Raw genomic sequence first — 14664 nt, 5'->3', positions numbered from 1 at the left:
CTGGAAAACTGTGTGCACAGCAGCGTGGCTCATTTGGTTGTGTAGCTGTTTTAAGGAACAGGTTCCAGTTTCAGCCTGAGAAATGCACTTACTCCCCTGCACCCTCCTATGTTAGTACGTACATTAAAACTGTGCTGGGGAAAGTGAAGCCTAAAGGCTGCAGGGCCAGCACTACACTGGGTAACCTGCATTGCAGGGGGAATATGCCTGCTTGCTTGTGGTAGGAAAGCTAATGAGGTTAAATTGCTTTTAAGTAATCCCTTTGGATTTTAATTAAATGTATGTGCCAAGTTGCTTTAAAACATACACTGGCTAAGAAATATATACATATGTATATGTAAAATATAAAGGCTTGGGCCGTTTGGGTTTTCAATGCCTCACTGGTACAGTCAATGTCTTTTAGGCAGGGAGTACACTTCCATTTTAACGAATGTTGTAGGGATAGAATGACCTGAACTAAGTTTAACGTAGCCAGTTTGGGTACTAGTTGTGTTCTAGCCCTAGCAATGTGGAGTTGGCAAAGATGAGATTTTTTTACCAGCTGCATTGCTGGTTAACAGGACCAAAGCCCAGGCTCCTTCCCTCCCTCCCTCCCTGGAGCAGTTGTGTACTGGGTGTGCAGCCTGTTTTGGTCCCTGGCAGCCTCTTTTGTCCTCGGGGTATAACAGTGCTGAGGCAGAAAAATCTTTGCTGGGGTAGTGCTGTTTGCACCAGTTCTTCTTCCTCCTAGCATGGTGTGTAGCAGCTCTTCAAGTGCTCCTTAATGGTTGATGTTGAAATGGGCCAAATTTGTTCCCCTCTGATAAGTTTGCCTTACATCTGACATGTTATAGTGTTTATTTTTGTATCAGGGCATAAAGAGAAGACTGAAAATCTTTGTTTCTCTATCTTTTTATATCTGTACGGGGAGGTTATTGAAGTGGATGGTGCTGAACGCCCACTGTGATCCCAGATCAATGACGTGTGTGGTGTGCGGAGCCGAAGAGCTCAATTAAGTGTTGCTGGGTTCTCCCCTCACCTTTTGCTGCTCTGGTGGGAGCAAAACCAACAAAGAGACAAGGAATAAACAGGGTGTAGTAGGGGAAGACATCTGCCTCTTCTTCCTCCTCCCAAGTACACACAAATGGTGAAAATAAGTCCTTAGAACTAGCAAATCCTCCATATTTTGGAACTGCAGTTCCTGTGAAGAGAAGCATTGAGTTCTTTTGCAATACCATTTCAATATTGGCTCTGAATCTCTGCTCTCAGAGCTTACAGACAAAATGACATCCACAGCAGTAAGTGTTGTCACTGTAAATGATCTCTTCTCCTCTCTTTCCTCAACTTTCACCGCCTCTCAGCAGCATGATAGCAGCTGCCTTGCAAAGAATTTGCAATCAACCATTTCATTTTTTTTTTCTTTTTTCCTCTTTCATAACCCCTTGTTTGTAAAAGCTGCAGTTTTGTGGATACCAGCACACTGTTGGATGGAGTTGGGCTTGAAGCAGCAAACTGGTTCATAGTGTGGACTGTATTTGTGGAAGCCTTATCTTGCATTTACCTTAATCATTTTAGTAGACTCTTAACTGGATTAGTAGTGCTGACAATAACAGTCGTTAAAAAAAATGTCTGGCAGTGATTCTTTTTATGGCTTCTCTTGTCAGTATTGATGGAAATAATTAATCCACAGTGCTGAGGTATAAATTAATGACTTATCAGTGCTGTAGTGATTTTACTCTCCACCCTCCCCAACATTACTTTGTACGAGGAAGCTATAAGTTTCAAATGGTGCTACTCCCTCTTTGGTCAGCAAATCATTCATATTAATGCACTTTTAGTCTCCTGAAGAGGGATACATTGTTTAAAATTATCATTAGAAAAAATATTACCCTGTCATCTGCAGAACGGTGTTTACATTTGGGTATCCTGTGGCTGCTGGCAAAGACCTGTTTGCATAATGCTGGGGGAGCTTTTAAAAGTAAGTACTGAAAGCTCCATTCTTTAATAAATGTAAACTGTGACCAGACAAAGATTAGTAAGTGTGTATTAGTGAATAATCCTGCAGGATGGATGGGAATACTTGTTCTGGTGTTCCTGCTCACACACCATCCTCAGGGATTGTTTCCTTCCTTGCGAGAAATGTTTTCCTGGGACGGATTTGGCTTTGAACTGACCAGATGGCAGCTTTTATGTTTTTGCATCTACTTTTTGTGATTCATGAATAAACCTAATACAAGGTGATTCCTGCCGTGCTACAAACAGGAGCCACAAGGATCATCTCCAAGCTGATTTTTGGATCCTTTGCCAGATGCAGCTGGGCTGAGAACTGAGTGACTCCCATACATGAGACTAGCCCCCCCCCCCCCCAGTTTTGGGCACAAACGCTTAGCCTGCTGGTGTTATCGGTCACTGGTGGAAAACACTGGTTGTTCTGTTCAGGTTTTTTTGCTGCTTTAGACCTATATGAACGCAGCCCAGCTTGCCAGATAGAGTATGTTGCATTTTTTTTTATTCAACCTGGTCTACAGATATTTTTTTCCTTGTTTACAAAAAATGGCACAATAAGTAAAAGAACTTTCTCCTATCCCGTTGGAGTTTAGATAAAACTTAAAAGAATGGAGACAACAGAACTATAGGTCACCAGTCACTGATATGATCAAGCTTAATTAATTTGATGTCTTATTGTGGTGTTGTCCCTGTGTGAGATTATTCTGAGCATGCTCCCTAGCTATGCCTTGGATGTTTCTTTGTTGTTGCTGCCTGTGTGATTGTATCTTTTGAGAGACTATTTAGATGGCAGTCTCTGCCTGGTGGGAAAAGCTTTTCAGCACTTGTCTGTTGATCTTATAGTTTTGTTGCAGGGGGGAATGAAACGTTGAGCGTGTTTATATCCTTAGAAGCAAAGAGCAGTCTCCTTCCCCCTGCTTTCCTAAGATGTCATATCTTGAAGGAAAGTAAAACAGAAAAGGAACAAATTTATTCTCAGAGCTTGGAAGACGATGAATTATTTATCCTTTGAAAGCTTCCACTATCTTTGCATGAAAGGAAGTCCTATTATTAAAAGCGAGGGTTTCTTTTTCTGCATGTCAATAAGAGGGAGATCAGAGTTGACTGATTACTGAGATGTCTTTTTCCTTAGAGAACTGGACAGCTTTAGCTGGTTGGCACCAAGAAGCTGTTTTTAAAACAACAAAGTTGTTAGATTTGATAATAATGTGAGATTGGAGCACTGCTAAAAGGCCTACAAGGACCAAAAAGATGAAACAGAGTCTTGGAGGGGTTTATGCGTGACCACATAATTTAAGTGTTTCTCTAGCTGGTAGATATATGTTCCTCATGTACCCAAAGTTGGTTTTGGTTTAGTTTTTCAGTCAGATGGTGTTTTTTCTGACTCCTTTCTTTGATTCCTGCTCTTTTCTCTTTGAAACCTTCCCTTCCCAGCCTTATCTTACCATGTGCTTCCACTGGTTTTCCATCGCTGGTGACCCCTCTTCCTGAACAAATGGCAGGGAGGAGTGTAGCTGAACAAAACGGGGATAGTTTTGGTAAAGGGAACTGGTTATGAATAGAATTGTTTATTTTTAAGCAATACGCCTGCACTGAAAGTGTGACATGTATACATATGAGTATAACATATGGATAGATGTTCCCAGTGTACAGTGTAAAACAGAAGGTGCGAACGTGTTTTCATGGCTATTACTTGCAGCGAAGGTGGTCAGCTCAGTCTCAGTGTGTGGCCCCATGTATGTGCCTTGCACCGCAGCCCTGACCCAGCTGCTGGTGCTGCCACGGGGCAGTGGTAAAGAGGGAGTTTCATACAGCAGAAGGTTTTTCCCAAGGCCTCGAAAGGATTTGGAAGGTGGCTGCCCCTCGGGGCTGCAAACAGGCGCCTGCTGTCAATCTGGAGGAAATACTGTAGCAGTCACAGACACACTGGTTTTACCACGTTCAGCGTGTCTAACTGCTGCAGCAAAGGTGTGGTGGCCTGGATGCCGGCAACTGATATCTAGGGCTTCTGGGGACCCCTGGGCATACTCTTCGTTTGTGAAGTTGCGCCAAAGTCCGTTGCTTTGTATGTCTCTAGTTCCTGCCCTGGCTGGGTAGGTTGAGTGGAGGGCAGGTATTCCTATGGGTGTTGCGGTCCCATTTCCAGCTGCAGAGTGTACGTATATAGCCACTGCAAATTGCATCTTCTCCGCACATGATGGCGTGGCAGGTATCGCTCTTGAACAAAAAGCAGCCAACCTAGTATTTAGTTAATCAAAATATTTTAAAGAGAAAGGTAAAAATTAGTTTCTCAGTCTGCCCCAGGCATCTCCCCCTCATTCAGGGAAGCAGGGTCCCATACTGCTTGTCCTGTCTGGGCTTCTGTTTCAGGGCACTTATTAGTAGCACTTAAAGTCAAACTTGCAGAAAACTTTAAAAGACAAATCCCTTCAGTGATCACCAGCTAAGTAAGTAAAAGCCCTGGCAGTTATAGTACTGGGTAGCATCCATTTAGGAAGGTGACTCTCCGGCTGTAGTTAGCTATTCTGATCACCACCAGGACTATATGTTGTTTCATTAAGCAGGCACTGTAAAATTGTCTCCTTTATGGCTTGGATTTCTGCTGTTACCAGACTCAAATGGTCTTAAATGTCACTAATATGGGCTGCCTTAGTTTTTGTTGAGTGACTGCAGACTATGACAGGTCTGTCAAGTCTCCCGCAGTTTTCACAAAAATCCAATAATGAAAAATAGCCACAGAGCATTAATTATAAGCATATGTGGAGCTATTAAAAGCTGCAGCCTGGCAAAACATTTTCTTATACACTTGGTTTTAAGCATGTGAGAAGCTTCACCCTCTTAAGACGCTTTGCTGGATTAAGATCAGAATTCCCGAAAGAGTCCAACACACATTTAACTACTCTTTAAGGCAAAAACAACCTCCTCCAGATACTATTAATAATGCTTACACATTAAATCATTTTTCATGCAGTCATTCTCAAGCACTGGGTGTAGAATCCAATGTATAAGCAAATGATAGGAGAGCTCAGATAAAGCTGACAGAAATAGGGTTCTGAAGCGATAATCTCGCATCACTCTATGTGCCACGCAGCAGATAATGCAGTTCAATCTTATTTTGCTTGTTTCTCTTTACTTGAGCACAAAGAATGCTCTAGATGTCTAGAGATTCAGGCTGCTTATACCCAGTTCTTATATCTTTGTGGCAGCATAATGTTCTCTGGGGCTGGAACATGCAATTGCCCTTGTTTTCTAACAAATGACAAAGTGAAGATGAGGTGCAATCGATGAGGAAAGTATTTGCTACTGACCATTTCCCTCACAAAATGGAGGATGCAATTCAACTTGTGCAATATGTGTATATCACATTGATTCTCATCAGAAGACAGGCAGAAAAGAGGTGCCCTGAAGGCCCATTTTTAATGCGGTTCAATACCTGCACCATTGTATTACCAATGTGCAAATTGTCACTTGCTGGAAAAAAATATTTAAGGCTTGTGACCTTAATTTTGTCTAAAGACAAATTTATATTTCCCCTTTTTCTCCTATTTTCAGGTGCCTGTTACTTGTTATCTTTGACAGCAAATCTAGGAGGCTCTCTTGAGCTCAGGAAGAGCGCTGAACCCCAGCTCTAACTTTTCTTGGGGGAGTCAGGCACATACCTTTGGCATAGTTGATTGACTGTACAGCTGTGTACATGCTGCATTGCTGTGCCATGCAGTTGGTGTAGGTGGTAGGTGCACTGAAGTCTCCCTACAGGACCTGAGTTTTGTGACACTTAATCTCTGAACCTCACCTTGGTTCATGAAGGAGATGGTAATGGGGAATTTCACCTCTAGGCAATGCAAATAATTCTGCAATTTTAGCTGTTTGTAGATTACTAATGAGATAGGGTGCCTAAAGTGCACTTACATGCAGAAAAATTGGTGCTTATGGTTTTTGAGCATTGCTGAGGGTAGCAACAGGTAGTAAGCACTACTGCACTAGACAGCTGTCAAGGGAAAAGAACAGAAGTAAAAGCAGAATGTATAGGTGGATTCTAAGAGCTTTTTTCCAAGGTGTTCTTTTCAAGAAGATCAAATTAAAGCTGGATGGGTCATGGTGACGATCAAGGAAAATAAAGGAAGGAAAGGAGAAATGCGCTTCATTTTTATTACCAGTTACCTGTCTATAGACAAGTGGTCAAATATTTGTTCTCGGTGCAGATCTGAATCAATTAGAGTTGTTTAGAAAATTGTCTATTGCAGGTGGGGAAAATGGAGGTGGGTAGGATTTGAGGTCCCTGGATATTTTGGGAGTAAATTCTTGACTGGTGTGGACTGTGTGACCTTCTTTAGTTATTTAGGTAAATAACTCAAAATATGTAGAGTTGTCAACGTGACATGACATATTAGGTCAAAATAATCGCCTATTTCTTGCAGTCTTAAAAGCGTTACTATACCAAAATAAATGTCAAGTTTTATACTTGTGGGATCCTGATCCTGAAAACAAGCGTATGTTTAGGACTTCAAATAGTATAGTGATCTGGAATTATATGGTTACAAGAGGGGTTGGGATCTTGATTTTTTAGGATAATATGGAAAATTATAATTTGTCTAAGATTTTTTAGGAAGTGTGGCTAGAAAAAAAAGTAGCCTTGTCTAATAGCATTTGTATTAGCTTTGGCTATAAAAAACAAAAATGTGAGTTTTAGCTTTCTGGCATGAAAGTTACTGCTGACTGGGGAGTTTCAAAGTAAGTGGTAGTGGGAAGTTGGAAACTCCAGAACTCCTCTTACTGTACACTACAGACGTTTTCTGCACTTTATAGCCTAACTGTGACAATTCATCAAATTAACGAATTCAGTCCTGATAATGGTAGAGTGTAAGACCTACACACTTCTCCTTATTTACTTTGATTTCTTTTTGAGCAGAACAAAAGAGTTTTTTTGAAGCATCGCTTTAGCATTTGAAAAGGGAAGAGGAGGGTAGTGCTTTTGTTTCAAAGTGTATTTGTGACAGGTATGAATTTGGAGGTCCTAAAAAGTGATAAGGTAATAATTGTAAATGCCTATGGAAGGTTTCTCTCTAGAACTCTGATCTCTTTAAACTTTATGACACTTTAAAGATGTGAAAAAATCTGTTGCATTAAATCACCTAACTAGAATCTTGATTTATTTCCAGAATGAAATGCAGAAAAGAAAACAAAAGGTAACCTGTATAATTTTACATCGTGGTACAGAAATGTGGCTTTTGTGATACAATTGAGATAAAATGGGAATTACAACATGCTTAGCATGATGAATTTGATAATTATGTATAGAAATTATATGAATGCCTAGAGTACATAGGGTTTGACATAATTTGGTTGTGCTCATTCTAGTTTGTACACAGAATACATGGCCATTCATGTCCTCAGTTGATGTATTTAATTAATTTTTGCTCAATTAATATTTTATAAGGTTTTGGAATTGCATAGAGTGTCTGTTTCTACAAGAAATGCACACGAAGTTCAAAGCAGAATGGAATGTCTTAAGCTTTTGTTTACTCTCTCTTCTGTTTGTGGAATGCCTTTACATAAAGATATAATTTTATTGGCTGTAAAATATTTTGGCATTTGCTATAACATCAGGGGTTCACACTAGAGCTGTTCGTGCAGATGTCCTTTTCTTCTCCCTGTGGTTCATTTTGAGTCCTTTGTTGCTCTTGATGTGAAAGGTGATGGGGTGACCTTCGGGGGGGCCTTATAGGTGCTTTGGAAACCCATGGGACAAAGTTGTTAGGGGAAGGAGAAAGCTGGTGGTGGTGGTTTTATTTCATTACTGAAGAGGTGGTGCCAAATGTGAGCCTGAGCAGCGAAGAAGGGAACAGCAGCCACAATTCTTAGCATTGTGTCGAGGAACAGGAGGCAAGCATACGGTAACAGTGCAATTTACAGTGGCAGGCATAACAATAAGCATGCGAGTTGAGCATATCTAACGTATATTTTCCTAGGATGAGAAAGATGATATCCTTGCTACAGTATGTCCCATTGTTATATAGAGTTTTACTCAAAAAAATCTTCACAAATGTATCACCTCTATTTCTTGCCTTGCTTTTTTCTTTAAAAAAAAAAAAAAGCTAATGGCTTGCTATCCCACCTCAATCTTGCTTATCTACCAATTTTGCTACTTCTAATTCTCTGCTTGTTAATGCCAGAGCATATTTTTAATACATAGACGTGATATGAGATGGCCTTTTAGAAGCACAGGTAGTGGCTCTCAATTTTAATGAATTAGCCTCTACACTAAATTCCTTTTAAAGTGACATAATCTTCAGCATGGTGCCCTTGGAGAATATCCTTGGTAGTTAAATAAGGAGCTGAAGAGAAGCTGTTAATCTAAAACAGGTAAGTCTATGACCTAATTTTCTGTCACAGAAAAATCACCTAAAATGGTAAGTATATATTTAGGTCTACTATAGCTGTACACAAAGGCTCCAGTCGTTTTTGGGGCTCTGCTGGTCTTGATGTTGCGTAGATGTACACAAAAAAATGGTTTCTATTGCAGTGTGCTGGAACTTTGTATGTCTGTTTTCAAATCGCCCACACCCCTGTACAAAAGATATATTCAATTTAAAAATTAATCTAGTAGGAAAATAGTGGTCATTGTAACTGCCAATTATGCTGCCAAATCCTTAAATGAGTAATTGGCAAAGTGTGATGTACTGAGGTTATAAAATATATACGTGCTTATGCTCGCATGTGCGTTGTTAACCTGTGGTCATTTCTCTCTCTGTTTTTCCCCTCTCTGTTTAATTCTGTGTTGTCCACATCTGTTCTCCTGAAGCACTTTCTAGTGCATGAAAAGACGAATGCATTGAACTCCAGCGGGGCTGATGCTCATGAGAAAGGAGGAAGTATATTTTATTGTTTTCTTAAGCTATTCATTAAGAGAGAAATCAGCAGGCAGGCTGCCATAGCTTTTAATGTATCTGCACCTGGTCCTGCGTGTGAGATATCTTCAGCACGCACAAGAACGTACTTTCTGTTTGTAGAAATGAAGACCCAGGGGGACACTCGGTGGGGCTCTGCACTGGGCAGGTGACATTGCCAGTATCTGTTCCTCTTTACTTACAAAGAGTCCCTCTGCTAAACGGAAATAGAATTAATTCCATGATCATTAGCTGGCCATAATGATGAAATCCTGGCCAGGATGATGAAACTTTATCCTGAGTTCTTTTCATCTTTTCAGCCAGGCTCCTTTGCGGTAGACTCTAGGGCAAATGGCATGCTTTCATTACCTACTAGCCCGATTCCTGTGTTAGTGCTGGCTGTAAAGTGTGAGTTGTTTTTTAGGAGAGTTCATAGCGGTTTAGTGTGGATTTTGTAAATACTGAGCTGTATGTAACTACCTGCAACTCAAAGGCCTGTCTTCAAAAATACCGAGATGTTTGTCTCATTGATTTTTCTTTGTTTCCCAAGGTTTATGAAACATCTTCTTTAATGAAGATAGTAGTTCTTTAACGTCCCTGCAAACATCACCCACACTTACACTTTTGCGTTTACTTGGAAAATATCCTATAAATATATAGTAATTCCAGATTATTTGTGTTAATATTTCACGCATGGGTCAGTACTGGCATTTCTTGGAGTCATAACCCAGGGTAGCTGAAGCAATGTTTGCTGTTTAAGGAAACGATGTTGTGGCCCGTCGCTGGTGTGCTGGAGCCGGGAGCTGGCCCTTGCCCCATGTGTATGTCTCACACCAGTGCTCCCCAACTTGTATCTGCCCCCTCAGAGGCTCTGGCGTGGCAGACATCCCTGTAAAACTCCTACTGAACACAACCCCTCATTTACAAAGGACATGGAGTACCAGCCAGACAAGTGATATTTCAACGTATACCAAATTGTGGGTTTTGTTAGTGTTAGGAGTTTCATGCAGAATAGCGGAGAGTTTTAATATTGCAATAGTGCAGCTAGTCTGTATTTAAATGAGCTTAAAACAAAGCCTCCGTGAAACTTCCCTAAACCTCCTCACTTATAATTACTATACAGTTATGTTTTATCCTTAAGCAAAGCTTGATGCATTGTAAATGCAATTGTAAGCTATTTATATCCTATTCCTAAATAAAACCTTGAGCATTAGCATGTTTGTACCATGAATGCTTTTAAGGGATTGTGCTATTTACTGCAACTTTTAATTGATTTCCTGCTACTGTTTAGCAAAACCATCTCCTGCCACAGCATGAGGACCTTGTGATACAGGCTATCACTGGAGTTAAATTTGGTACTGAGGCTTTATAGAAGTTTTTACAGCATTACATCTTAGCCTTGCGGTGAACTGTCTGCAATTTATTGCTGTGTTTTGCAGTAAGAAACTGGAAAAAAGAGATTGATGTTGGAATCATTTTATCTCCTAACGTCTGCATAGACATAGTTAACCAGTAGCATTGGCTTGGCTGTGGTTTTACGGCACTTTTTAAAATGATGCATGGAAAACGAATAAATCAAAGCCACGCATTTCTTTTCTGGGGATGGATGAGGAGCTTTTTCATGCCACTTGCATGCAAAACAGATTAGGCTACTTCTACGCTTTGTAATGAATCTAGGTTAATTTCCCAATATTATTTGTTTTTACTGTTTAATTTTGTGTAGATTTTGTTTTATCAGGAAGTGGCTGAGGCTTTCCTGTTCTCGGCCTTTGGCAGCTGATACTGTGCACGGCTGTGATCAGCTTGTAAACATTGTCCCCCAATACAAGCAAGCTAAAAGGCTTTGGTTTCGTGAAGTTTTGTTTAACCTGTCTTGCCTGATCTTTGGGACTGTATTCCTACTCCCTGTAGGGAATGGGCCCTGGGTTTTAGCTCCAAGCATTTCTAAGTGGTGCAAGACCTCTTGGCCCACATCTCATGGGGCAGCAAAGCTGTCAAAGCAGCCCGAAGTCTTCCTCTGTGTTGAGCTGCTCACGGGGCAAGCAGGGACTCTGCCAAATGGGCAGTAGCTAATTTCACTTGCTGCCAGTTACTACTACTATATTAAATTGTATTATGTTATATTATACTGTATTATATTTGGAGAGACTTTCCAATTAGATGGTCCAGTAGGTATAATTTCCTATGGGGAATCAACCTGGATCAAAAGAAGAGTGGAAGACAAGCAGCTCTTTACAACCTCTCCTCCTTGTAACTATCAAGTAATTCCCAGAAGTTGCTTGACAGGAGATTAGCAACCGTTCTAGATATTAATGATACTTTTGAGTGTAAGAAGAAGCCTGTGCCAGGTGGGGAGAGGGAAAAGAGAGAATGGTATGGGGGTTCTTGCTGCCATGTATTTCATCCAAACGTGGGTAGCAGCTGAAAAGTCTGTGCTCCAGCACATACAGTGTGAACAGTCTAGGAAATAGCAGAAAGCAGGGGGAAGGAACCCACAGGCTCTATGTATTTGTACTGTCATACTTGAGAGATTCTGAACTTTACTAGGAACTTCTTTTTGTAAATGAAACTTGTCTTTTATTGCAAGGTTTTTTCTGCTTTGAATAAGATGAGATGTTTTATTTTACTGAAATGTTTTTAGGTCTTCCTCATGGCAGAAGGGGCGTATCCTTTTGTTCATTGATATTGCTGTGATTTAGATAATAATGCAAGCCTTTGCTTGTTAGAAGCATTATTCTGGAGGTAGTAAAAACCTCAAAGGATTAGAGACTGATGCTGCAAAAACATATATTGATAAGAACATTTAAACCCTGCAGCACCCTTCAGATGTTGTGAACCGCATGCAACATCAATAACATATTGTGTCAAGAGGGGAAGAACATACCTGTGAAGAATATAAGAATAAATGAAAAAAAAAATCCTAGTTTTCTCACATTATACACTGGAAAAATTATTCTTCTTTTCTTATTTTTTAGTATTAAGTCGGAAAAAAGGAGAAATGGTGCTGTTCTTATTTATGTAGCTAACTGAAAAGTAGAATGACAGAGATTAGGCAACTATTCTTTAGACAAAAGTAAGGTGGGGATTATGAGGGCATCAGCATTTATAATTTTACTAAATGAGTATATAATGTACCTTTTCATAAAAGCGTGTATCAGTGTATGCATTTCTGTATATCCTGACAATGAAACAACCATATCTAACTAGCTACTACAGGCTTGCTCCTACAATATTTTGTCTTTCAATGATTGTTACCTTGAAAGGTTGATGATGGGGTTCACAAAGAACCCAGAGTGGAAAAAGAGACCCACAGGACTTTCTTACCTTTTTTGTTTTGCTTCACGTGGCATGTTTAGTTCAAAATGCCCTGAGTAACTACCTCTTTCCCTTGTATGTTTATTTTCCCCCTCTTTATTTTTTTATAGACATTTGATTAGCTGGTGTGGCTTGGTGGCTGAGATGTCCATGTGATGCCTCTGAGGAACCTGCCTGGTCCACCTGTGTGAGGTACTCGACTTCTGTGCATCTCTGCCAAACTGTCCAGCCTTTGCTTTCTTTGTTGTTCCTTAACAGAGACAGACATCGGCTTTATATATCTGTCTCAAAGACTACATAAGGCCAAAATGTTTAAGAGCTTGTTTGCCGGTTCCCAACCTCAGGAGTTCTTATGTGTTTTTAAAACTTAACAAGTTTATTTTCAAGGTTAGTGATTATGGTTTTTTTTTAGCATTCTGGAAGGAGGTACATGGGTTGCAAAAGGTAGTTCAAATGAAAACACCAAATTGACCGCAAAATGCTGCATGTTAGCATTTTCTGAACGCTTTTTGCTGACACGACTCAGCAGCCCTGGAAAGAATATGAACAAAATCTGATTAGAGGACTTCCAATAGTGCAGCAGTGACTGGCTCAGCGAAGGAGAGACTGCTACACTTTCCATCTGCTAGTTTGTTTCAGAGGCGATGACAGCAGAACTATAGAGGGTTTTTTGTCCTTTAGGCACTAAAGATGCCTTTATGCTGCCCATTTCTGTTAAAATGGTGGCCTCTGTGGTGTCTCATTGAACAAGTGAAGAAGTAACTGATGATAGTTTACATAAGATGAAGTAGAAACTATTTTTTTGTTGTGGGTTTTTTTAGTTTTGTTTTTTTTTATAGTGAAGTTGAGCTGCTGCTTTATCCACATTAGTTCAGACCTGAGGCTATGACAGCAAAATGCCTTTATTAACAGCCTTTATTAACAACCATGCACCAATAACAGATTATAATAGCTTTTTTAGAAGAAATTTGTGGTGTGACTGCAGCTGGTTTTGAAAGTCCATTTATTGAATGTGGAATCCCATAGACCTTAGAAATAAGAGTAATGTAAGAATCAAGAAGATTTTGTATCTGAAAGAATTTATGTATATAGTATCTTTTGGTGAGCTTGTTACACTATTTTCACACCTGTGAAACATACCATGTGTTTACAAAGAATGCTTATATTTGTTCCATTACGAAATCTTTAATATAACCATGATTTTTTTGTGCAATCAGTGGATAGGTTTGTATCCAAAGTGAGTAAGGTAGACATGGTGTACTGGAGTTCAGCTCCATTCCATCAAGCACTTCTGTTTCTATACCAATTCTGGAACAAATCATGTATCTTGAAGAACACTGCAATGGTATGGTGCTGCTGCTTCTTACAGGTTTTTAAGTACAAACTTAACTATTAGGAAACATTTGAGGTTCCTGACGAAGCCTCAAGAAGATTTTATGACAGGATTTAACATTACCGTTTATAAGGAAAAAAGCTTTTTAAGAAGGGAAATAGTATCATTTTAGGTAAATTTTCCTCAGGTTTTTCATGTTTTTTGTTAACAGACTAAAACATCACTCTCCATTGTTGCATTGTGTTTCATAGATATGAATACAGGAAAAAAGTTATGATTCTTTTTTTATTATTTTTCCCATGTGGCTGTGTATAAAGATCAAAGATAATTGCTCTGCTTATAGAATAAGCATGTGTGTGGGGATTTAATAACATCAGGCATCGTTTAAAATATCAAGGTTCAAGTAAAGAGGTGCTTGCGGTCAAATTCTCCTCTCTTTTGGCTTCTCTGCTCAATCTGCTATGTTCAGAAAACCATCAGCTATGCAGGAGGTCTCTGAGCTACAGGCAGGTAAGGACTGACCCCCAGAGCCCTTAGGGAACCAGTAATGCCCAGCTCCCTCTCCCTTCACTTTAATTATGATGGAAGATAAGCTTACATCAAAGTAGCATGCCTACCCCTAAAGCCTGTATTGATGAAGGTTAGTTAAAGACAAAAATCTCTGTGAGCTGGGAGCTTTCTAGGCATTTGTGAAGTGAGTACAATTGTTGCAGGACTCACCTGTGTAATGAACAGATGGATAGAAAGGTGTTACTCAATTTAAAATGTCATTGCATATTGCTAGAGACATTAAAGGACTGCGCTAGTCTGCCTTTATTGCACAGCTCAAAGAAATGAGGAGGAGGCATTTGGAGTGCCCAGCCATTGGCATTTACGTTCTCTGTTCATGGACTCATTTGTCAAACACTGTTTGAGAACCTAGATTGGTCCAAGATTTTAAATCATACTTGGAAGGTTATTTGTTGCCTACAGTTGTGCTGGAATGTATGGTAAGGTGTTCACAGACAATTGCAATTCACATTATTATTCTTCCAAGATCTGTATTCTATGAAGAAAATGTTATTTTAGCTGGAAGTAAATCTATAGAATAGTTCCAGTTGCAAAGGACCTACAATCATCATCTAGTCCAACTGTATGGATATC

The sequence above is a fragment of the Gavia stellata genome, chromosome 19 (genome assembly GCF_030936135.1).
Source record: "Gavia stellata isolate bGavSte3 chromosome 19, bGavSte3.hap2, whole genome shotgun sequence".
NCBI lineage: Eukaryota > Metazoa > Chordata > Aves > Gaviiformes > Gaviidae > Gavia > Gavia stellata.
The sequence above is the reverse complement of the archived record's forward strand: the minus strand, read 5'-3'. Positions refer to the sequence as shown.